This window comes from Delphinapterus leucas, chromosome 19, assembly GCF_059928025.1.
Source record: "Delphinapterus leucas isolate spDelLeu-1000000601 "Yukka" chromosome 19, BTC_Dleu_Yukka2, whole genome shotgun sequence".
NCBI classification, from domain to species: Eukaryota; Metazoa; Chordata; class Mammalia; order Artiodactyla; family Monodontidae; genus Delphinapterus; species Delphinapterus leucas.
Genome location: NC_143147.1, coordinates 12750758 through 12773371, shown reverse-complemented (window position 1 = coordinate 12773371; position 22614 = coordinate 12750758). Strand labels below are relative to the sequence as shown.

The following is a 22614-nucleotide window of genomic DNA, read 5'->3' as shown; positions in this document are numbered from 1 at the left end:
TCTGTTTCATTCCTTTCAAATAATGCTTATTTCAAGAACGTTGTCTGCCGGATGCCTGGCCCCGTGCTTGGTGCAGGGACCATGAAAGGGACTTGCTGTACGCTCTCCGGGATAGCTTGGAAATGGGGTCTTTAAAGAGATAATTAAGTTAAAATGAGGTCATATGGGTGGGCCCTTATCCAATATGACTGGTGTCCGAGAAGAGATTTACACACAGCCGTACACAGAGGAAAGACCACGTGAGGACACAGCGAGAAGACCACCATCTGCAAGCCAAGGAGAGAGGCCTCAGGAGACACCAACCCTGCTGACGCCCTGATCTTGCCCTCCCATCCTCCAGAATTATGGTCAGAAAATAGGTGTTTGTTGCTTCAGTCCCCCAGTCTGTGGTACTTTGTTATGGCAGTCCTAGCAAAGTAATACAGGAAGTGATCATTGCCAACCAAACGGAGGTGTGGGCGGCAAGGAGAGAGTGGTATGAAAATGCTTTGTAAACTTGTGTGCTGTGCAACTCCCCTGCAGTTTATATTTTTCAGTGTTGTCTGGGGCATTCATGGTCACTGTGTGGACATGTGTTGTTTTTGCTGGCGCAGGGTCCATTCCCCTTCTTGTAGGATCAGCATCCCAGTTACTGGGGAAGGACCCAGCTCCCACTGTCAGGGCATGTATACCAGGAGGGCTGGCGTGCTGGCGCCTTTCCAGAGATGGGCAGGCGACCGTGGCCTGCCGGTTGGCGTAGCCCGTCCTCCTGACCACAGCGATTGGGTCTGGGATGATATGTGATGCAGGTTGCCCAGATTCAGTCCTGTGCTGGAGGGAGGGTTGTCAGATAAAATACAGGAAGCCTAGTTACATTTGAACTTCAGATCAACAAGGAATAATGTTTTAGTATAAGTGTGTCCTAAAGATTTGCTAAATCCGGTAACCCTAGCTGGACCATTAAAGAGAAGCTTTCTTTTTGCTGAGGGTGTTGAACTGGTAGCATGTAAGCTGGAGCTGCCAGGAGAAGGCTTTTCGGAGGGTGAGCTCAGGTAGAGGAAGCAGAGCTCAGAGAGAAGGAAGGCAGGAACCTGGTAACATGGCGTGAGCGAGGCTCTGGGTCCAGCCCCGCCGACTGCTGGGCACGGCCTCACCACCCTTCAGCAGCTTTGTGAGCCATCTCAGCCCCTTCCTCACACACAAGCCTGTGTGAGTCCGGTTTTTGTCACTCACGACATAGAATGATGACTTGTAAAATCACGATTCAGTAGTTAGGCCGATGCTTGAAATCCTCTAAATCCTCCCGCTGCATGTTTGTCCGGATTTTGCAAACATAGGCTCAGCCTGAAAAGTCATAAGAAATAAGTTTAAGTGAATCCAGTATCCCAGAGAGCTCTGCTTGAGAGGTCACTCCATTTCCCTTTTTAACTGCGGTGTCACACGCTGTGGGGATGAGGAGGTTTGGAAGGGACCGGGGGCCTGTCAGCCCTGGCCTCCCCCTGCCGAAAGGGCGGCACACAAGACCTTCATCCTGCCAGGCTGCTCCCGGGCTGCCAGGTCAGTGGCAGCGTCATGAGAGCAGTCAGAGCCACTGGCGCCAGGCAAGGGGGACTCGCTTCTCCACCAGAACCCGACAGTGCCTGGGCGGCATGCGGACGTCTGTCCTCTGAGAACTTGGAACTAGAGGTGCTTGCTTGAGCGTGGGCGTTGGTGATGGCCACCGGATGATGTGTTTGGGGACAGGGATGCTGGAATAAGAGTCATGCCCCGTGCCCGACGTTGCCCGTCCACCTCCCTCTGTCCACCACCCGGCTCAGCAAGGTTCCCCCTCTCATAGTCTGCTGGTTCTGTGTTGGGGAGGAGCCGGGGTGGGGAGGGGTTTGGAATCGGACAGCAGAGGGACTCTGCCTGGGCTGTACCGGCTGCTCCTAAGGTCTCTGAACTCAGACATGCACCTCACCAGGGCAGGGATCGATTTGCTTCTGCCAAACCCATCTGGTCTCCGTGAAGGACTCAGGTTTCTCCTGTTAGCAAAACGTAGACCATCTCATGAAAGCCCTAAGTTTACTCATATCGATTGACACTGAAAGACACCTGGCTCAAACAACGTTCCTCGAAATCCTGGCCGTCCCCTTACACCTCCAGTAGGAGAATGTGTACTGGTTCAAGGCACCCTCCATGTGTGTTTCCCTTCATCACTGTGTCCCTCAATGAGTGAAGCACTCATTGAGTCATTTATTTCATCTGTTCACTGAACATTTATACAGGCCTTAACTACGTTCAGGCACTGAGCTGATAACTGATTATGTGACCGTGAACAGAAGAGATACAGGCCTTGCTCTGTAGAGCTTACAGACCTCACAGGAATCACCCAAACAGTCAGGTGGTCCCAGCAGTTCGAACTGTGAAGGAAAAGCCAGGGCCGCTCCGGGAGATGTGTCAACGAGGGGAATCAGACCTCCATCAGGGGCTTCGAGAAACTGCCTGGGGAGGTGACTTTTGGGCGTGGCCTGAAAGATGAAGGGGTGAATGCGGTGATACTGGCCCTGAGCTCTCCGGGGCCAGCATGGGCATGGGTGGACACAGAGGAGGCTGGAGAGGTGCCGCCTCGGGAGGTTGGCTTATCCCTAGTGTTGGGAGAGCCCAGAGCAGCAGGGGGCTTGGCTCTGAGGTCCCTGCAGGAGACCAGGAAAGATGCGATGCAGCACGGATGAGCCACCTCGATGGGGTAGAACCACAGGGCTGTGTGCGGGGACATAGTTAAGAGTTTGGGCCTCATGGCTGAGGACTGGCTGCAGGAGGAGGTGGACTCACCTTGGCGCCTGCCCATGTAGGGACCCCTCCTCCCTGTTGCCCTGGCTCCGTGCGGTTTCCCTGGAAGGTCAGGGCTTGCTAGCAGTTTATCTCCCCATGTGGGGATGAGAGTCCTCCTCTCCTGCTTCTTTTTACACTTCGCTTTTGTTGCTTTTATAGCACTTCTTAGTTTTTACCTTGCACTGATTGTTACGTGTGTACGTGTGTTGTCCACACTCCTGGACTGTCCCACAAATGGCAGGAGAAAAGGACTATAACTTACCTATTTTTATTCCCCTCCCACAGTACCTGGCATACCTGGATACCAATGGTATCCAACAGTGAGTGGGGATGCCTTGAGGCGTTGTAAGAATATTGTTGAAAGTTGGGTTTGATGGGAGCGGGGAGTGTGTACTAGTTAACAGGTATTGGGCCTGCTGGGTTAGGCAATAGTCTAAGCACTTTGTCTAGATTAACTCATTTCATGTCCACAACAGGTCAATTAGGTAGATACTATTATTACCCCCATTGAATGGATGAAGAAACTGAGGCATAGACTAGCTTTTAAATACACTGGTTGAGAAAGACCCCAGCTCTCTGACCTGCGAGTCAGAATTGGGTTCTGTGGGTTCATGGAAGCAGCGAGCAAGGTAGGCCCAAAGCTCTCCCACCCACGAGGGAGAAGCATTTCACTGAGTAGTTGCTCCTAACCAGAGCTGGGGGAGGGAGGCTTTAAGGGGTCATCCATAGACACAGGCTGGAGGGGCAGTCCTTCAGGGCCTGCTTTGATGCCAACTTGCTTATCTCTTAGCTATTTTCAAGACCAGAGGGATTTTCCACCCAAACCTTGACTTTTAGAGGCTGATTAGATGAAGCTGTGTTCGGAGGTAGGAAAAGCTGAGTGTCTTTGCAGCCCCCTTCTTCTCCAATCCTGATTCTCTGAGTTTGGACCAGGCTGAGAACTGTGGGTGTCCACAAGGTGGCGGGCTTCTGCTTCCAACAACTCTGCCGGGAGGAGGGCACAGTGGGCCGGCCGTGCTCCCCTCGGCTCAGCCTGCGTGGCTGTGATGTAGCCTTTCTGGGTGGGTATGATGTTGGTATCAGCCTGAGGTGAAGAGGTACAAACAGAACTTTGTACCAGGAAATAACGTGGGTCCCAGCAGGGGTGTTGCTGACCTGGAGCAGAGCTTTGCTGTGTCCTGGCAGAGCTTCAAACTGTTTGCCATCCCAGGATTCCAGGAAAATCAGATATGCTTAAAGAGAGCCATCACTTCTAATATCGGAGCGTTCCAAAAGTAAAAATGACAATAGCTATCAATTATTGAGTATTTACCGTGAGCCTGGCTGCTGCCCTTTCAACATCTTACAGTCACCACAAATTGTGCATTTCTGACCCTAAACTCGTCCTCTTCCTCTATCCCACAAGGCCCGCCCCTCAGGCTTCCCTCCCTCCACGAGAGGCATTGTCCCCTTTTCAGTGACTCTTTGCGTTTCTTGCATACGGCTGCCTTAGCAAATGATCACCAAACTGGTGGCTTAACACCACAGACATTTATTCTCTCACAGTTCTGGAGACCAGAAGTTCAAAATCGAGGTGTCAGCAGGGAGTGTGTCCTTTCTTGCCTCTTCCAGCTTTGGGGGCCCCTTGCGGCCACATTACTCCAGGCTCTGCCCCTTCACCTTGCCTTCTCGGTGTCTGTCTTCTCCCCTCTGTCTCTTATAAGGAGACTTGTCCTTGGGCTCACCTGGGGAACGCAGGATCATCTCATCTCAAGATCTTCAGTTATATCTTCAGGACCCTTTTTCTAAAAAGTCACATCCACAGACTCCAGGGGGTGGAACGTGGATGGGCCTTTTTGGGGGCCACCATTCAGCTCACTGCACCCACAGGAACCTAGGAGTTACCCTTGACACCTTCCTTCCCCTCCCTCCTCATTTGGTCCACCACTGGTTCTGGTAGACTCTTCTGCCCAGGGTCCCTTCACCTTCATTGCCAACAGCTAGTCCAGGCCGATGGCATTTCCTCCCTAACCTCCTGACTGGTTTCCCGACACCCACCCTGCTGTGGACTGAATTGCCCCCCCCTTCATGTATTGAAGCTCTGACCCCCAATGTGACTGCCTTGGGAGAAAGTGCCTTTAGGGAGGTAGTTACGGTTAAATGAGGTCATAAATAGAGTCATAAGGGTGGGGCCCTAATCTGATGGGACTGTGTCCCTTTAAGAAGAGGAAGAGATGTCAGAGATCTTGCCGTCTCTGTGCACGCACAGTGGTCACAGTGGCCGTGTGAGGACAGGGCGGAAAGCTGCCGTCTACGAGCCAGGAAGAGAGACCTCCCAGAGACCAACCCTGGTGGCACCTCCATCTTGGACTCCCATCTCCAGGACTGCGAGAAGATGTGTTTCTGCTACTTCAGCCCCCGAGCAGCCCCAGCAGGCTCTGAGCTTCCTCGCACTCGGGCTCCGCATGAGACACATCTCAAACTTCTGCTTGCAGGCCCGCCTCCCTGTCCCTTCCTCAAATCGATGCAGGCAGTTATGAGCACGAGGGATGGAACAGTAAACAGCCTTGTGTGATGCTGACAGCCCCGCCGCCCTGGCTGCCGATGGCTCTGAGGGTAAAGCCCTGCATTTGGAACACAGTCCAGGAAGCCCAGCCTGTCGGCCTCTATGCATGCCCTGTCCGCCTCCTTCCCCACCCCTGCCACGCGCAGCACCTCCTGCACACAGCCTTCCTTGGCTCCTCCAGTGGGCAGTTCCCGCCTGGAAGGCTCCCCTCTGCCCGCCTCTCTCTGGCTCCTACACCACTCTCAGCACCTTGAGCGACCCTGTCACGTGCCCTCAGCAACTGTCACAGCTCCCCTTGCAGCACCGATAACGACGCAGTTAAACAGTTAATTATGCAGTTAGTTGTTTGGTGTCTGTGTTGCCCACCAGACTGAAAGCACTATGAGGTCTGGGCCTGTTTTTGTTTCCTGTTGTTTTCCCCGTGTTTAGCGAAGTCAAAATAGCAGGCACTTGTTAACTACTGCTGTACATGAGCGAGCACAGGAGTGAGCACACGGCTCTAACCCTAGTAAGCATCTCAGTTCCTTTAGATATTTCTATTTCCAGTGTTCAGATGTGAGAAGTAGGGCACAGTGTGGCTCGGTAACTGACCTGAGGGCTCCCAGTAAGAACAGCTGGAGCTGAACTTGGAAACCAGAGCTTTCTGATTTCACAGACAAGGCTCTTCACGGCCATGACTCAGACCCAGCCTGCTTCAGATGAGTGGATTCTTAACATCCTAACTAGAAATTCATTAAAGGATAATTTCCTGTATTAAAATAATCATTGCAGTCAGCAGGAGGGTGGATAAACAATCTGTTATAGTCATTAATGGAATACGAGTAGCAAGAAAGGGAAGAGGATTACCAATAACACGCTATTGCATCGACGAATTGCAAAAACGTTATGCTGAGCTAAACAAGCCAGACACGGAGAGTACACGCTCTAGGATTCTATGTATGTGAAATCCTGGAAAAGTCAGAGTCATCTATGGTGAAAAACATCAGATCAGCGGTTGCCTCTGGGGTGGGGGTGGGAACCGACTGGGGAAGGGCATGAGGGAACTTTCTGGGGTGATGATGATGTTTTGTATCTCAGTAGAGGTTTCAGTTACCCAGGTGTGTATGCATTTGTCCAGATTCAGCATATGTATGCATGAGATGTGTTAACTTCTCTGTTTGCAAACTTTATCTAAAAAAAACCCAAAAACTCAAGCAAATATTGAACTCTAGTTAATGATACACACACCAAAGTGTTTAGAGGTGGAGTGTACTAACGTCTGCCTCTTACTCCAAAATGTATCAAAAAATAAGATTGATTGATAATGGACAGAGGGATGAATAGATGGATAGATGTGGGATAAAGCAAGTAGAAAAAATGTTAAATGTAGACTCTAGGTGGTGGTACATGGGTGGTCACTGCACAATACTTTCAACTTGGCTCTGTGTCCGAAAATTTTCATAATGAGCTGTCAAAAAAATAACATAAGCTGAAAAAATGTATTTCAAAAGTAGCTAATGTTTGCTGGAATCGATAAGACAATCCAAAGATGCAGGAATAGAAAATTAATCATTGTCGTTTTGCATCAGTTTCAAGGGAATGATAAGCAAGGAGGCACAGAGAAGGGGCGGGGAAAGTTGGGACCAGGTGGGATCGAATTTTGGCAGGACCTGGGGGAGGAGACTGCGGGTGGGATTCTCTTCGGGCTAGAGTGGCTATAGAATTGAGACTGAAGTATAGACAGCAGCCACCTCCTCCCCTGGTCATCAAGGGTGGCAGAGTTAGCCCTCAAAAGCTTGCTCACCTATGGTCCAGTTAGAAACAATGACATTTTTAAGATGTCATCTTAAAGCTAAGCTGAGAGAAAGTCTAGTAAGTTTTAGGAGTAAAAACAATGAAAATGAAATGCCAGGCTCATGCTTTGAACTGGATCAAGCTACTTTCTAGAAGGACTGCGCGCTGACGCTACCCCATCGGCAGTAAATTCAAGGCTGCCTTCTCAGGGGCTGCGGATTGAGGAACCTGGGTGGCTGGGGTGTGATGACTTTGATGGTAGAACGGATACCTCCGCGTGCCAATCCTGTCCCCACCACTCACTGTTTACGTGGCCCTGGGCGCATTACTCAGCCTCTCCTGGCCTGTCTTGTCAATTCCAAAGTCTATCCCCGGTTTTCCGTTGCTCCATTTACCAGCAGCTTTGGACATGGCTGATCAGGCCCTTCTTGAAATACTCGTTTCCCGCGGGCAGGGGCCACCTGTCTCTCTTAGGTCCCTCTCAGCCTTCCTGGCCACTCTTTCTCAGCCTCCTTTGCCTGATCGTCATCTTCCCATCACACATCGAACTATCCCCGGCTCAGTCTTCAGCCCTCTCTGCACCCAGCCCCGACGTGCGATAACCCGTGTGAAGCCAAATCCTCCATCCCTCCCCACGGGCTCCTGCCTTGAGTCTTCCGTTTGGAAGTGGCACCACCAGCTCTCCCAGTTGTTCAAGCCAGACTCCTTGGAGTCGTCCTCGACTTATTGTTCTCTCCTGTACTTAATTCAGCAACAAATCCTATTGCTTCCGCTTCTGAAATCCATCCTCCTCTCCACCCTCGGGGTCGTCACTAATGTCTCTCACCTGGATGATTGCATTTGCAGCCTCACTGAAGCCTCAGCTTCCGCTCTTGTCCTAAACTCTATTTTCCCCACAGTAGCTAGAACCATTCTTTAAAAAAATATCAAGATTCTCCCCATCTCAAAACTCTCCGATGATACCAGAATAAAGGCCCATGTCTGCATCCTTCCTGCATGGCCCTTGACCTCCCTGGTCTCGTGTTTTACCCTTTCCCCTTTGCTCATTCTGCACCATGCCTACTGACTTCCCGGCTGTTCCTCCAACAAATCAATCAGCTGTCACCTTTCTCGATGCTATTTCCTCCACTTGGACTGTCCTTCCCTCTCCTATGGATTGATCTCTCACTGCCTTTAGGGTTCTCTCAAATTGCATCCTATCCTAAAGATTGTACTACTCTATCAGAAATGGCATCCTTCTTCACTTTCTATCCCTTTACTCTGCTTTCTTTTTCTTCTAAGCACTTCTCATTGCTTGATATTCTGTATTTATTTACTCATTTTTAAATGACCTGTCTCTTCCTACTTGAATGTGAGCCCAGTGAGAACATAGGCTTTATGTATTTTACCCATCACTGTATCCCCAACGCCTCAAACAGAGCCTGGCACACAGTAGTTTGCCAATAAAGAACTGTAGGATGAATGAACAAGTGAAGAGACGCCCAGCTCTGTGCTGGCCTGGAAAATGCACCCACAGAATGATTTTCTTTCTTTCTATTTTTAACCTTTTATTTTGTATTGGAGTATAGCCTATTAACAATGTTGTGATAGTTCCAGGTGTACAGCAAAGCGACTCGGCCATACATATCCATTCTCCCCCAGACTCCCCTCCCATCCAGGCTGCCACATAACACTGAGCAGAGTTCCCTGTGCTATACAGGTGGTCCTTGTTGGTTATCCATTTAAAATATAGCAGTGTGTACGTGTCAATCCTAAACTCCCTAACTATTCCTCTCCCCCACCCTTCCCCCCGGTAACCATAATTTTGTTCTCTAAGTCTGTGAGTCTGTTTCACCCACAGAATGATTTTCGTTGCCATAATGATGGTCCTTTATGGAGAAAAAGGACAGTTTGTGGGGAAGGTCCCGATTCTGGTCCCAAAGTTGGGAGCTAAGTGTAAAAAATCCGTAATCCCTTGGGCAGGTTCCTTACGGGTATGGGTCAGACGTTGCTTTGGTGACCTGGAACTAGAGTGTCACATGACCCAGAAATGACTGCCCCTGCTTCCTGGTCAATAGTATGTCCTCCTGCCTAAAGCCCCTTCCTCACTTGGCTCCCGATTCCCTGTTTCTGCCTGGGGAGCATTTCTTTGAAATGACCCTAACCTACCACCACCCAGAGCACAGAGCTTTCCGGTGGCTGCAAGACAGTGCTATGACACATTTTAACAGAGTCGGTTAAAAGACTTACCAGAAGCCTGCTGGGCGTGCTCTGAAATTAGTTCAGCTTAGATACTGGCCCTTCTTATCTCTGCCAACAAACAGATCAAGCCCCATGTACCACCTGCAGGAAGTGGGGCCTTTGATCTCTGTGAGGAGACCTGCGTTATGGCTCTTTTAAAAATTGAATTACACTCCAAGTGTGTTTTAAGACATTGTAGTCTATGGAAAGAAGCAGGATTCATTTATCAGAAAGGAGATTTTAAGTTCTACAATCATGCAACAAATATTGAGTGCCTACTTGGTTGATAATATAGTAGCTGCGTTTGATAAAGTTCAAATACCTAATAGAAAGCAGCAAGGCAAAGAGAGAAGGAGATGGAGAAAAACACACTTGCATGCAGAGAGAGAAGGGGAGGGAGGAGAGAGGGAGGGAGGGAGGGAGAGAGAGAGAGAGAGAGGAGAAACGCTTCGTATTTGAAGAGCGTGATCCCAGGGATGTGTGACTGATGTGGGTGTCACTGGATTTTGCTTCTGCACCTTGTTGGTGAGCTGGGAGCTTGGGGCAAGGTGAGGCTTGCTCCTTCCTTCCTTTTATTTTCCTTTATTAGATCCTAAACTATCTCAGCAGAAGATAATTTGCCTACCTTCCTCAATAGCTGATTCATTCTTCCACCTGCCTGTGTGTCCATCCATCTGTGGTCATTCATTTCTAGTGGGCATTTGTGTTTTCCCCTCCCTTTCAATACAATCCCAGTTTCCTCTGTGAATTCATCTATTCTCTATTCTCACTCTTGGGGCTTGGCTGGGGTTGACCCCCACCCCAGCTCTATCATCCTCTTGGCCACGGGGATGGGTTCAGAGAAAGGCATGTACCCCAATTTAGGCTAAAGAGAGAGTGACCTCTCCTTCCCACCCCACCCCCACCCCCGGGACGTACGCTGCAGTTACTGAAAGTGATCTGCTCTCTTCTCCTGGACCATGTGGTGTGAGGACATGAGGTCTAGTGTACCTGGAGGACCTGGGCCACCAGGAGGAGCCTAAGGGTGCCACTAACACCACACAAGATGAGAGAGACAGAGGCAGAGACAGAGACATGGAGCAGAGATTGATTAGGTCCTGGATGCCATGGTTTGAGTTACTGGGTCAAGTCTCATTTGAAGCTAGAACAATTTCTGAACATCCCAGGTTTTTTTTTAGCTAATACAGACTTTTTGCTTTAGCCAGTTTTAATTGGGTGCTTAATTGGGTGACTTGCAACCCCAGAGTATCCTGAGGGACATGCCATCTCTCCAGCTGACGTTTATGGGGTCACGGCCATGTGCTGGGGTCTCTGTCCAGCAGGCACAGTGAACCTGGTGAAGTTGGGCGCCGCTCACACGGAGGCGAAAACTTACTGAGAAAGGCAGACAATTGCATAAGCGACGACAATAAAGCATGTTCATCCTATTGTTAAAAAGCAGCGTGGATGGTATGATCGGCCCCGTTTTTTAAAAATGATATTTATGGATCTTTATGCACCTGTGCTTAGAACAAAATATGATAGCATGCTCTGATCTCTGGACGCTGTGCAATGCGGTCTGCTTTTTTCTTTTACATTTTGCTTTGTTTTTGCAATGGACTTTCATTGTTCTAATAATCAAAAGGGGGAAATGCTATTAAAGTCAAAACGATAAGCGTGGTAAGTGCTATGCCGGGAGAAGGACTGGATGCTATTAGAGAGCTTAGCAGGGACCTGCTTTGGGCAGCTGCAAAGCTGTGCAGGGAGCAGTAGAGGAAGCTCAGGGAGACCTTCCTGCCGCGGCCTGTACGGGCTCACCCTCTGCATGGCCCCCGGTCAGGGGAGCCAGCTGCCGGCCCTTTCCCTAGGCTCTCTGGAGCAGGTCCGCGGTTAGGCCGGGAAGGGCGTTTCCGCAGCTCATCCTTCTGCGTTGCCAGTGTAGGGCTGGTTACTGGAAACACAAGGCCCTTTCCTCTCAGGGCTCCAGAAGCTGAACATGAAGAAACCATTGCAAATAGAGTAATTGCTCAGAATGAGCATTAGCGTCCTCTTAAAAAGAGGACGCTACTGTGACCATAACGTCGAATTCAGCAGCGCTTCCTGAGAACCATGTTAATGTGATTGGTGCTAATTCCCTCCTTGCTGCCTGGGGCCCCAGTCCAGAGCTGTCCCGGCTCCTGCCCTCAGTCTCTGCGGAAGCGTGAGCATCCTTCACTCCTTTTCCTGGCAGGCAGGCATCGTCAATCAGCAGACTGCTGTTGCTCATCCACTCTGTGCCTGACTTCGGACCGGGTGCCGAGGGGTTGGGGAGGGGATGGGAACGGGGTGGCGGAGGGGATGATGCTTATTAAGCCTCACTAAGTGCCTTTGAGGCGTTAGGCGTTTGTCCAAGGACTCAGGACAGCTGTGCTAAGAAATGAACGAACTGGGGAAGAGCGCAGCACAGTATCGAATATACTCCTCGCTCATTTATTCACCGTGAACAAGACAGCTCTGGTCTCCGCTGTTGTGGAGCTTATGTTCTAACGAGACAGACCTTGAATCAGCAATTGCACATCGACTGATTTAGCTACAGCAGTGATTTGTGTGACGCATGAGTACAGGGTGCCATGAGAGAATGAAAGGGGACGAGGTGTGGGCTGACCTGGCCTGGTCGGGGGGTGGGAGGTCCAGAAAAGCTTCCTGGGGAAGAGATATCTGAAGAATGAACAGGAACTCACCGAGCTAAGAGGAGGAAGAGCCTTGCAGGCAGAGGAAAGAATTGGTACCATTCGAGAAGCACGGGAGGCTGGACACAGAGCAAAGTGCAGAGGTGGCACCAGCTGGTGCAGGGCTGCTCCTGTGGTGGGCGGGGTGCCTGACGGGAGACCCCCAGGCTCTAGTCCCACCTCTGCCTCCACTCCCTTTGTGTCCCCATGTGAGTTACTCACACTTCGTTGGGACCCACTGTGTGCACTGGGGTCTCTCTGGGTCTCAGCGCCTCAGCAGAGCACATGGGAGGATGCTGAGGTTCTGTGCAGTGCTGAAATCCCATGATTCTGTAAGTTCTAGGCTCTGGGCCTTGCAGGGGTGAGATGAGGCCCGTGGGGGTCTGCAGGGATTGCAAGGTGAGGGAGTTCGGTGAGGCCAGTGGGGCCTCAGGGTCTGAGGGTGTGAAGGGGGAGCCCCTGTTGTGACCAGGACGGAGTCCTCCGTCCCGGGCCTGCACCCTGCCCACACCTGGGTTCCTCTGTCCACCCTCACCCTGCAGTTCCTGGGCGTGCCAGGATGCATTAGCCCTACAATCAGGGAGGCTCCATGAGTCCTTCTCCTGGGGCCCCTCAGCCCCCATGTAATCAGGGCGTGAAGGTAGACTTGGTGGCAGGGGAAAGGGTGTGGGCATGGTTCCAGATCTGCCCTTCATGGGCAAGGTGACTGGGGTGGGCGCTGACGTGCACCCAAGCCCCTCTTTAGGGATGAGGAAAACCTCCCTCCAGCCGTGGGGCGTGCTGCAGAGGTGGATTGCCTCACTTGAACAGAACAGCCTTGCCCAAGGTCACAGCTCCTTCCAGGGGCAGTCTGAGGTCAGTGACAGATCAAAGCAGGGTGCAAAGGCCTGGCTCCGTCCATGAAACTTGGGACGACGCCAGAGCGCCAGCTCAGCTCCTAAAGTCCCCACAGGGGTGACTGCAGAGCAGCTCAGCTTCGTCCGCTGCCCAGTCCTGTTCCTGTCCTGCACACAGAACTTGTCTCCAAGTCTGCTTCCCGGGAACCTAACCTGTGGCAAGTCCCCTCCATGCTTTCAGCCTCAGTTTCCTCATCTTTAAAATGGGAATAATAACGCCCACACCATAGTTTGTTGTGAGGATTGAAAGAACTAATAGTTATCAAATTCCTGGTGGTGGGATCGTTTGCAAAGATATTCCTTTGTGTTCTGTCCTGTCCTCAGTGCTACGGTGTTCGGCACCCCTGTGAGAGGAATGAGGGGTTCCCTCTGTTCTGAGTAGGGGCCACTTTACCTCAGGGGTTTGCAACCCATTTTGCTCCTCAGGGAGGGAAACAGACGTTTCCCAGCACCCGGGAGAGGACTCTCAGGTTTTGCCTGAGACGCAGAGACTTGTGGTGGGGAAGGGGAGGACGGATGGAAAGAGTGTTTGCTTCTCCGAGTCTGGTGAAGCTTGGAGGTTTTCTCTTTGGGTGAGAGGAGACTCCTCTCCCCGCCTTCCCTGAAGCCCACATACAGAGGCGGTGGCCCCGTGTGCCTTCAGGCTGGGGGGGCAGCAGGGTCTCCTCTTTGGTTGAGGCTCCACTCCCTGGAGGTCCACCTCTGAGCCTGCCTGGAGAATCAGAGCTTGGCAAGACAAGGAGGACAGGACTTGTTGACAGACGGTGTGTCAGGTGGCAAACACCGCAGGCGCCTCAACCCGAGACCATCCTCGCCCGTTTCTCTGGCACCGTGTTAATCCCTCTCTCTCCTTGGATTCTTGTACGAAGCCAGTTAGGGGCAAAGGGCCTTCACGTGTAGCTGAGGTTGAACTTTTCTCACCCTGATGAATAGGAGTGCAGTCCCACATTCTTGAATTTCTATGGAATCCGTACCCTCTAGTGTAGCCTGGTTCCTGGCACATAGTAAACGCTCAATAAGTGTTCTCTTCTCCTCCCTTTCTCCACTTCATCCTCATCCCTGCCCCACATCCACTGTGGTGATATGTATGTGTCTGTATATATATGTATATAGAGAGAGAAAGAGCTACAAAACAATACAGAAGACACCTACATAGTACCGACACCTGTAATTTGTATAACACTCATGTTAGTTACATGCTTTCATCCATTCATTTAGTTCAGGGTTTCTCAGCCTCAGCACTACTGGCGTTTAGGACGGTTCATTCTTCGATGTGGGGCTGTCCTGTGCATCCTAGGATATTTCAGCTGCATCCCTCGTCTTTAGTCACTAGGTGTCAGTAGCAGCCCCCAGTCATCACAGTCAAAAATTTCTCCAGACAGGCCAAATGTCCTTGCAGGGAGCAGAGAGGCAAAATTATTCCTGGCTGGGAACCACTGATTTCAGTGATTCTGAAAGGAGAGAGGGAAAAGCAAAGCATTTCTCTACTTCCCTCGGGGATTTCACACCAAGGAACAGACACCACCCAGCACCTCCCGGCATCCCCACGAGCATGGCCTCACCCTCACCACCTCCACCGTCGTCTTTCCCTGCTGGACAGGACAGAGTGCACGCTGCCCGCTTTCCTCATAGGGGAGGGACTGGCAGCCATCGTGTCTTTCCAGGAGGACCTGGCCATCTAACTTTCCCTGATCCATAACTTGACAGACCCCAGAGGAATACCTCAGTACAGGTGATGGTCCAGGTGAGGTCGAATCTGCTCCCATCACAAGTCTCGGGAGCTGGGAGCAGGCACAGTCTTCTCACCCTGGTGACCGTGGGTCTTCCGTTCCCTGGAAGCTCAGTGAGATGGTTCCCTAGCAACGGCACAGGCCTGTGGCAGCCCCGGGGGAGCACTGGATGTGGACGAAGAGCACAGGATACAAAGGGTCTTGCATGCTCATTGTGGGCCATTGTGTAAGTGTTTGCTCTGAGGGCTCCTGGCCTCCCTGTGGGCTCTCCTTGCTGGGGGACAGCAGACTGGCCTCTGCCCTCTTCAGGAGTGCTGTTACTCAGAGCTCTGAGTTGCAAAGGCTCTGAGAAAGGACCGTAGGGAGGAGATGACCTGGGTCGGCCTTCTGAGGAAGAGTACATGGAGGCTAAATTCATTCATTCACTCAGTCATTCATTCAGTACATGTATTTTGTGCCTCTGCTATGTATAATAATCGAGCCACTAATCTGTGTACATCTCTGGAAGTATCAAGTTGGTTGAGACATGGGTCTAATATGTTGTGCAACAGTATGGAGTTTAAAACATGGACCTCGACCTCTGGGAGCTGTTTTTTTTTTTTGCGCTACGTGGACCTCTCACTGTTGTGGTCTCTCCCGCTGCGGAGCACAGGCTCCAGACGCGCAGGCTCAGCGGCCATGGCTCACGGGCCCAGCCGCTCCGCAGCATGTGGGATCTTCCCGGACCGGGGCACGAACCCGTGTCCCCTGCATCGGCAGGCGGACTGTCAACCACTGTGCCACCAGGGAAGCCCTCCAGGAGTTTTTTATATGGTTGCATAAACTGTACACTCCCAGGAAAGCTATAGAACAATATGAATATCCCATAAAATATAAGCACACAGGAGGAATTACCAGGCAGTCTGTGATGGAAGGGGTGGGGCACAGGGACCTTTATTGCCAGCTCCTGTGTGGGAGACCCTTGGCACAGTTCAGTCCCGTGAAGAGCTGTAACTGTCCCACTTTCCAGATGTGGAATGTGAAGCTCAGGGAAGCGAAGAACGTGCCCAAGTATGTCTCTACCGCTAAAAACGAAGAGGGCTTTGATGGGTGGAGGACCGGTCCCCCTTCTCCGTCACAGCCCAGTTGGCTGCCTCCAAGTGCTCTCGGACCCAGGTGTGAGTTGCTGGCCTTGGCATCTCCTCGAAATCCCTCCTCCACTTTTCTAGACAATGTGCTCTCCTGATGCGAGGACTTGGGACTTACTGGGCCACAACCGTTCAGGCCAGCTGATGCGCTGGATCTCAGGACCGGCTGGTCTGCAGCTGGGTGAGGATGTGCGAGTCACCTTGGACAAAGTGAATAATCCAGGAGCGATCTGTTTTGGACACTGCCTGCTAACCTCCTTTCTGACTCTGTTTCAGGCAGCTGCCCATCTCCCTGATCTTCAGCTGTTTCCAGGAGTTTGTGTTTGTCTCCGGAAGGGCTGGCCCTGGAGACAGTTACTGCTCGCTCTTTCCACTTATTTCATCTCCCATGAGCTCAGAGCCACCCATTAAGGAGGCCATTCCTGCTTAGGCAATTTCCTTCCGCCCAGAGAGCAAATGGTATTTGCACGGTTTGCTCCTCTGTTGCACTCAGCGCTTTCTCCTCTCTGGTTCACGTGGGCCCTGTGAGGGGGAAGGCTGTACTGAGGTGATTCAGGCCGTGGGGGGCTCTGGTGAGTGCCTTTCTGGAAGAGCCCACATTCCCCACCCGCTTGGGCTGGGCAGCCCTGGGCGTCAGAGGATCCGTCAGAGGGCTGGAAAAGGGCATTTGAAGAGGTGTCAACAGTGGTGAGGCTTGTCTTCCTTCACCGTCAAGCAAGCACATTTTAATTAAATCACAAAGATAAAAATCTCTGCTTTACTCTTGAAATCTAGCAGAAAGTATGCCAGGGAGGAAAATGTACCCAGGGAGAATATCCCAGGAAGAAGCGTTGTGTAGTTTAGAACATCAGCAGGGGTAGATGGGCTGGGGGAGAGGCACAGGAGTGGTTATCTTTTTTTTTTTTACATCTTTATTGGAGTATAAGTGCTTTACAATGGTGTGTTAGTTTCTGCTTTATAACAAAGTGAATCAGTTATACATATACATATATTCCCATATCTCTTCCCTCTTGCGTCTCCCTCCCTCCCGACCTCCCTATCCCACCCCTCCAGGTGGCCACAAAGCACCGAGCTGATCTCCCTGTGCTATGCAGCTGCTTCCCACCAGCTAGCTATTTTATGTTTGGTAGTGTGTATATGTCCATGCCTCTCTCTCGCTTTGTCACAGCTTATCCTTCCCCCTCCCCATATCCTCAAGTCCATTCTCTAGTACGTCTATATCTTTATTCCTGTCTTACCCCTAGGTTCTTCATGACATTTTTTTTTCTTAAATTCCATATATATGTGTTAGCATACGGTATTTGTCTTTCTCTTTCTGACTTACTTCACTCTGTATGACAGACTCTAGGTCCATCCACCTCATTACAAATAGCTCAATTTCGTTTCTTTTTATGGCTGAGTAATAGTCCATGGTATATATGTGCCACATCTTCTTTATCCATTCATCCAAAGATGGACACTTAGGTTGTTTCCATCTCCTGGCTATTGTAAATAGAGCTGCAATGAACATTGTGGTACATGACCCTTTTTGAATTATGGTTTTCTCAGGGTATATGCCCAGGAGTGGGATTGCTGGGTCATATGGTAGTTCTATTTGTAGTTTTTTAAGGAACCTCCATACTGTTCTCCATAGTGGCTGTACCAATTCACATTCCCACCAGCAGTGCAAGAGTGTTCCCTTTTCTCCACACCCCCTCCAGCATTTATTGTTTCTAGATTTTTTGATGATGGCCATTCTGACTGGTGTGAGATGATATCTCATTGTAGTTTTGATTTGCATTTCTCTAATGATGAATGATGTTGAGCATTCTTTCATGTGTTTGTTGGCAGTCTGTATATCTTCCTTGGAGAAATGTCTATTTAGGTCTTCTGCCCATTTTTGGATTGGGTTGTTTGTTTTTTTGTTATTGAGCTGCATGAGCTGCTTATAAATTTTGGAGATTAATCCTTTGTCAGTTGCTTCATTTGAAAATATTTTATCCCATTCTGAGGGTTGTCTTTTGGTCTTGTTTATGGTTTCCTTTGCTGTGCAAAAGCTTTGAAGTTTCATTAGGTCCCATTTGTTTATTGTTGTTTTTATTTCCATTTCTCTAGGAGGTGGGTCAAGAAGGATCTTGCTGTGATTTATGTCATAGAGTGTTCTGCCTATGTTTTCCTCTAAGAGTTTGGAGTGGTTATCTTTGCGGGCCCTGGCCAAGTCTCTCGTAGAGAAAAGGCTTAGAAAAGAATTCTCACCTCCCGGGGTTATGTTTATTTGAAACTTGGAATAATTGTTTGTCTCAGTTGGCTGATCCTCCTCTAAAGGAGAAATTATAGGGATTAAGATGGGGAAGGGGTGGGGAAGCACTGAATGGAGTGGGATGCTGGAGATTTAACGGTTGCCGCCATAAATAGATGGCTGTCAGCTCTTCCAATGCAGACCCCTGTGGTGAAAGCCAGGCTCCGAGTCCCCTCCTGATTTCTAGTCACTTCCTTGCTCCAAGGGCATGGGCTCCTTCCCGAGGACTTTGAGTCTCAGCTTTGTCATGTCCTTGCTGTGTGACCTTGGGTAAGTTACTGAACCTCTCTGAGCCTCAGTTTCTTCATCATTAAACAGAGATGATAACCAACTCTACCTTTCAGAGTTGCTCTGAGGAGTAAATAAGACTGTCCAAGATGCCCCTCTTCCTCTTCATCCTCATCTTCCATCTGGGGCTCTGCTCTTGCTCCCAGCAACTTCCTGAGACTGGCTGCACTCTGCTCCCCTCCCTGATCTATCCGTGCCCTTTGGTTACATCTCGGTCCACCTTTGGCTTGCAGTGTCGTTTTATCTCTTTACGTTCCTGTTTCTCACACTGGAAGGCTGACCCCCATACAACCCCGGTCTGAGCACAGACCCTGGCACGTCAGAGGCCTTCCTGAGGCAGAGTGAGTGCTTTGCAAACTGTGAAGGGCTTCCAACCGCCCTTAGGCGTCATCACCCAGGGCAGCATTTGTCACAGCAAAACTGAAAGGGCCTCGCTAGAGGAGGGAAGTGAGCCCGGGTTCAGGCTGCAGAGAGACACCAGGCTCCGGGAGGGAGCAAATGCAGAGCCCAGTTTGTGCTGCTTGGGAGAGGAGTCCGGAACAGCTCTCACTGAGTCCAGCCCTCTCCAAGCCCGCTGTCCACTCCCTGGTTGGACATAAGCCAAAGTCTTCTTGTTCCTTCCTCTGTCATCCTCCTGCAGGTCAAGGCAGAGTTAGCACTAAGCTCCCTGGCCCTGGGGACTGAGCTCTGCTGGCCCCTGCCTGCCAGCCCCGGAGGCCTTTATCTCCTGTCTCTGAATGCAGGTCTCATCACCGACAAGCTCTGTGACTTTATGCAAGCCTCCTAGTTTCTCTGTGCCTCGATGTTCTTATCTGTAAAATGGGATAGTGGGGAATCAAATGAAATAATGGTGTAAATTGCTCCCCTTTAAGATCTTCCCACTTCCCTCTAGTCACGGTTCTAACTCAGGTGCTCTCAACCCTGGCTGTCCATTAGAATCACCCAGGAGCTTTAAAAAATCTAACGATGCTCTGCGGGTCTCCTCCACCCCTTTCTGACTCAGCGGCCCTTGAGTAAGAGCTGGGCATTGGTACTTTTTCAAGGTTCCCCAGGTGACCCTTGGGTTGCACCAGGGCTGAGAACCAGTGGGCTGCTGGGCCAGCAACAGTGCCCTTCTGTTCTGGCTGCTGTCGCCTCATCCAGCTCCCCCCACCTCTTCGACATGTGTGGGACATCTTGCAATTTTCCGGAGGGAACACGCTCCCAAAGGTCTCTCTGCCTTGGCCCACGCTGTTCTCCCTACTCCTCCCTCTGGAGCCCCCCCTCTTCCCAGGCCTTTCCTAAGCCCTCCGTCCGGGATTGGCACTCTGGATGCCCCCCACCCCCCAGCTCTATGTGCTCCCATCTTGACGCTCATCTCTGTGGGTCACATTCCCTGTGTCTTACCGCCTTTGAGGCCCCTCCCCAGCGCAGAGCCTGGCATGTGTCTGCTTCCAGCTCTGCCCACCCTGCCCTTCCTCACCTCCCTTTCCTTCAGCCCCTCTTGATCTCTTTCCCCCAGCGGTTCTCAAGTTTTAGTGTCAGAATCACCTTGGAAGCGTCAGAACCACCTGGAAGGCTTGTTTGCTCTTGTTTTTCCACCCTACCTCTATTGGGGTATAATTGACGATTAAAAATTGTATACACTTAAGGTGTACAATTTGATGATTTGGGATACGTATACATTGTGAAATTGTCCCCACAATCAAGCTAATTAATGTATGCATCACTTCACATAGTTACCATTCTCTTTCCTTTATTTATTTTTTTGTAGTGAAAATACTTAAGATCTACCCTCTCATCAAGTTTCCAGTATACAGTACAGTATTGTTAACTATAGCCACAATGTTATACATTAGCTTTCCAGAAGTGCTAAGGGGTTAATATCCAAAATAGAAAAGGAACTCACACAATTCTATAGCAAAAATACCGAACAACTCGATTTAAAAATGGGCAAAGGATCTGAATAGACATTTCTACAAAAAAGACACACAGATGGCCAACAGGTACATGAAAAGGTGCTCAACTTCACTGATCATCAGAGAAATGCAAATCAAAACCACAGTGAGCTATCGCCTCACACCTGTTAGCATGCCTGTTATCAGAAAGAGGAAAGGTAACAAGTCTTGGTGAGGATGTGGAGAAAACTGGAGGCTTGTTAACATACAAGCTGCTGGATCCCATCCCATTTCTGATTCAGTCGGGATGGGAGGGGGCTGAAAATGCGCAGCGCTTACAATTTCCCAGGTGACACTGCCCACACTTTGAGAACCACGGCTTTTGAGCAGTTTCTCAACTTCGGCACTATTCATATCTGGGCTGGATAATTCTCTGTTGTTGTGGGGGAGAGGAGGCCGTCCTGTGCATTGTAGGATGTTTCATAGCGTCGCTGGTCTCTACCCACCAGGTACAACCAAAAATGTCTCCAGACGTTGCCAAATGTCCCCTGTGCGGGCACAGTCACCCTGACTGAGAACAGTTGCTCCATAGAGAGCCCTTTGTCCTGGGGCTGGGGATTGGGTGGCTTCTGCCCAGTCTCGGCAGGTCCACCTCCCCTACTTTCTAGCCCATCACCTGTTTGTATAACTCAGGGCTTCTTGGAACACAGCCCCACCCATTCACTGATGGGTCACGCGTGCTGCTTTCTTACTATCATAGCAAAGTGGAGCAGTTGTGACAGAGACCGTCTGGCTTGTAATGTCTAAAATATTTACTATCTGGTCCTTTACAGAAAAGCTTTGCCAACCCCTGTTCAGAGCCTGAAGAGGTCTTGTAGACAGTGATGAGCTAGAAGGACCCAGGTCCGTGCCCTCCCCTAACTCACCACGTATTAAAGAGGTAGCGTGGGAGCAAATGGGGGCTCCTGGGTGAGGACTGCCTGCCATCCAGGCCCCCCAGGCTGCAGCTGGACAGGAGGACGGGCTCTGAGCTCCCACCCCAGCACAGCGTCCAGGCCGGGCGGGCTGGGGGCCAGGCTGGGGATTTTCCACTGCTGCCTTGTTCATGACCGAGCTGTACTCAGCTCTCTTTGACCAGCCCTGGCCTCTGCTTATCCACCAGGGTAAACAAGAGCCCTGCACGCAGCCCCCAATGAAAGAGCCGAGAAGGCAGATTTTCTGGGGTTGACAAGCCACACAGTGCCGTGTGTAGTATCAACAGTCAGTTCTGATACTTAAGTGGAAAGGGGGGCACTGGGGCTACTTGGCAGGAGGAAGGACCCCTCATTCATTCATGCGTTCACTCATTCATTCATGCATTCACTGATACTTTCGGAGTGCCTGCTGAGGACTCGGCACCACGTGAGGGACACAGTAAAGATACTGTCCTTCCCTCTTGAGTCTGACAGGTTTTGGGGAGACTGTCAAGCAGTGATTACTCTGGGGAAGCACAGGGGTGATGGGAACCCGGAAGAGGCACCTAACCTAGTCCTGGGGTGGGTCAGAGAAAAGACACCGAGACCTGTTTGTGAGTGGTAAATCTACTCTGTTCCCCTCCTTCTAACAGGACAGCTTTTAACCCCCAGGTGCATCCCTAAATGCTCCAGCATCAAATCTTTGCTCCGATCTTCATGTCCCCATGAGCTGAGCCCTCTGCCCCTGAAACTAAGCAGGACCCTGCAGGGCCTTCCCAGTGATAGACCGCTCTCTGCGTCCCCCACCTCTTGTCTGTAGAAAAGCTCTAGCCTCCTAGGCCTTCCTTCCCTGGGTTCCAAAGAGCAAATTTAATCAGAGAAGTGAGAAAATGCAGAGACAGAGGGAGACAGTCAAGCACAACAAAACATTAATAGTTTAGCTGTAACACAGAGTCAAGGACCTTTATATCCTGGAGCTGTTCTGCAGAGACTAAAACCCCCACCAGGTGGAAGACGTTCACTGCGTGCCGACCACCAGCACGTAGACCCTGGACCAGGTGCAACCAGGTTGATGCCGTTGACTCCTGAAATACCACCTGGTTGCCTCACCACCAACCAGTCAGGAGAACGTCCATGAGCTCATCAGGCACCCTGCAGCCCTCTCCTTCACCTTGCCTTTAAAAACGCTTCCCTGAAAGCCATCGGGGAGTTTTGGTCTTTTGAGCGTTAACTGCCTGTGCTGCTTGCTTGGTGCCTTGCAGTAAGTGCTGTCTTTTCCTTCACTGAAACCGGGTACCAGTAGATTGGTTTTTGCTGTGCTCAGGCGAATGGACCCGAGTGCGGTTTGGTAACACTCACAGGGAGGACCTCAGCCTCCCCCCACCCATTTCTGTTGCACAAACCACGAGAACACCAGGCTGCTTGCAGCGACTGAGGAAGGTGGCAG

The 22614-nt window shown here is 50.7% G+C and overlaps 1 protein-coding gene across 2 annotated transcripts in view; it reads left to right on the top strand.

Annotated features, from left to right (window-relative positions):
• ADPRM (ADP-ribose/CDP-alcohol diphosphatase, manganese dependent) overlaps positions 1-22614 on the top strand; it is a 331886-nt gene that overhangs the window by 31139 nt on the left and 278133 nt on the right. The gene's annotated exons all lie outside the window — the stretch shown is intronic.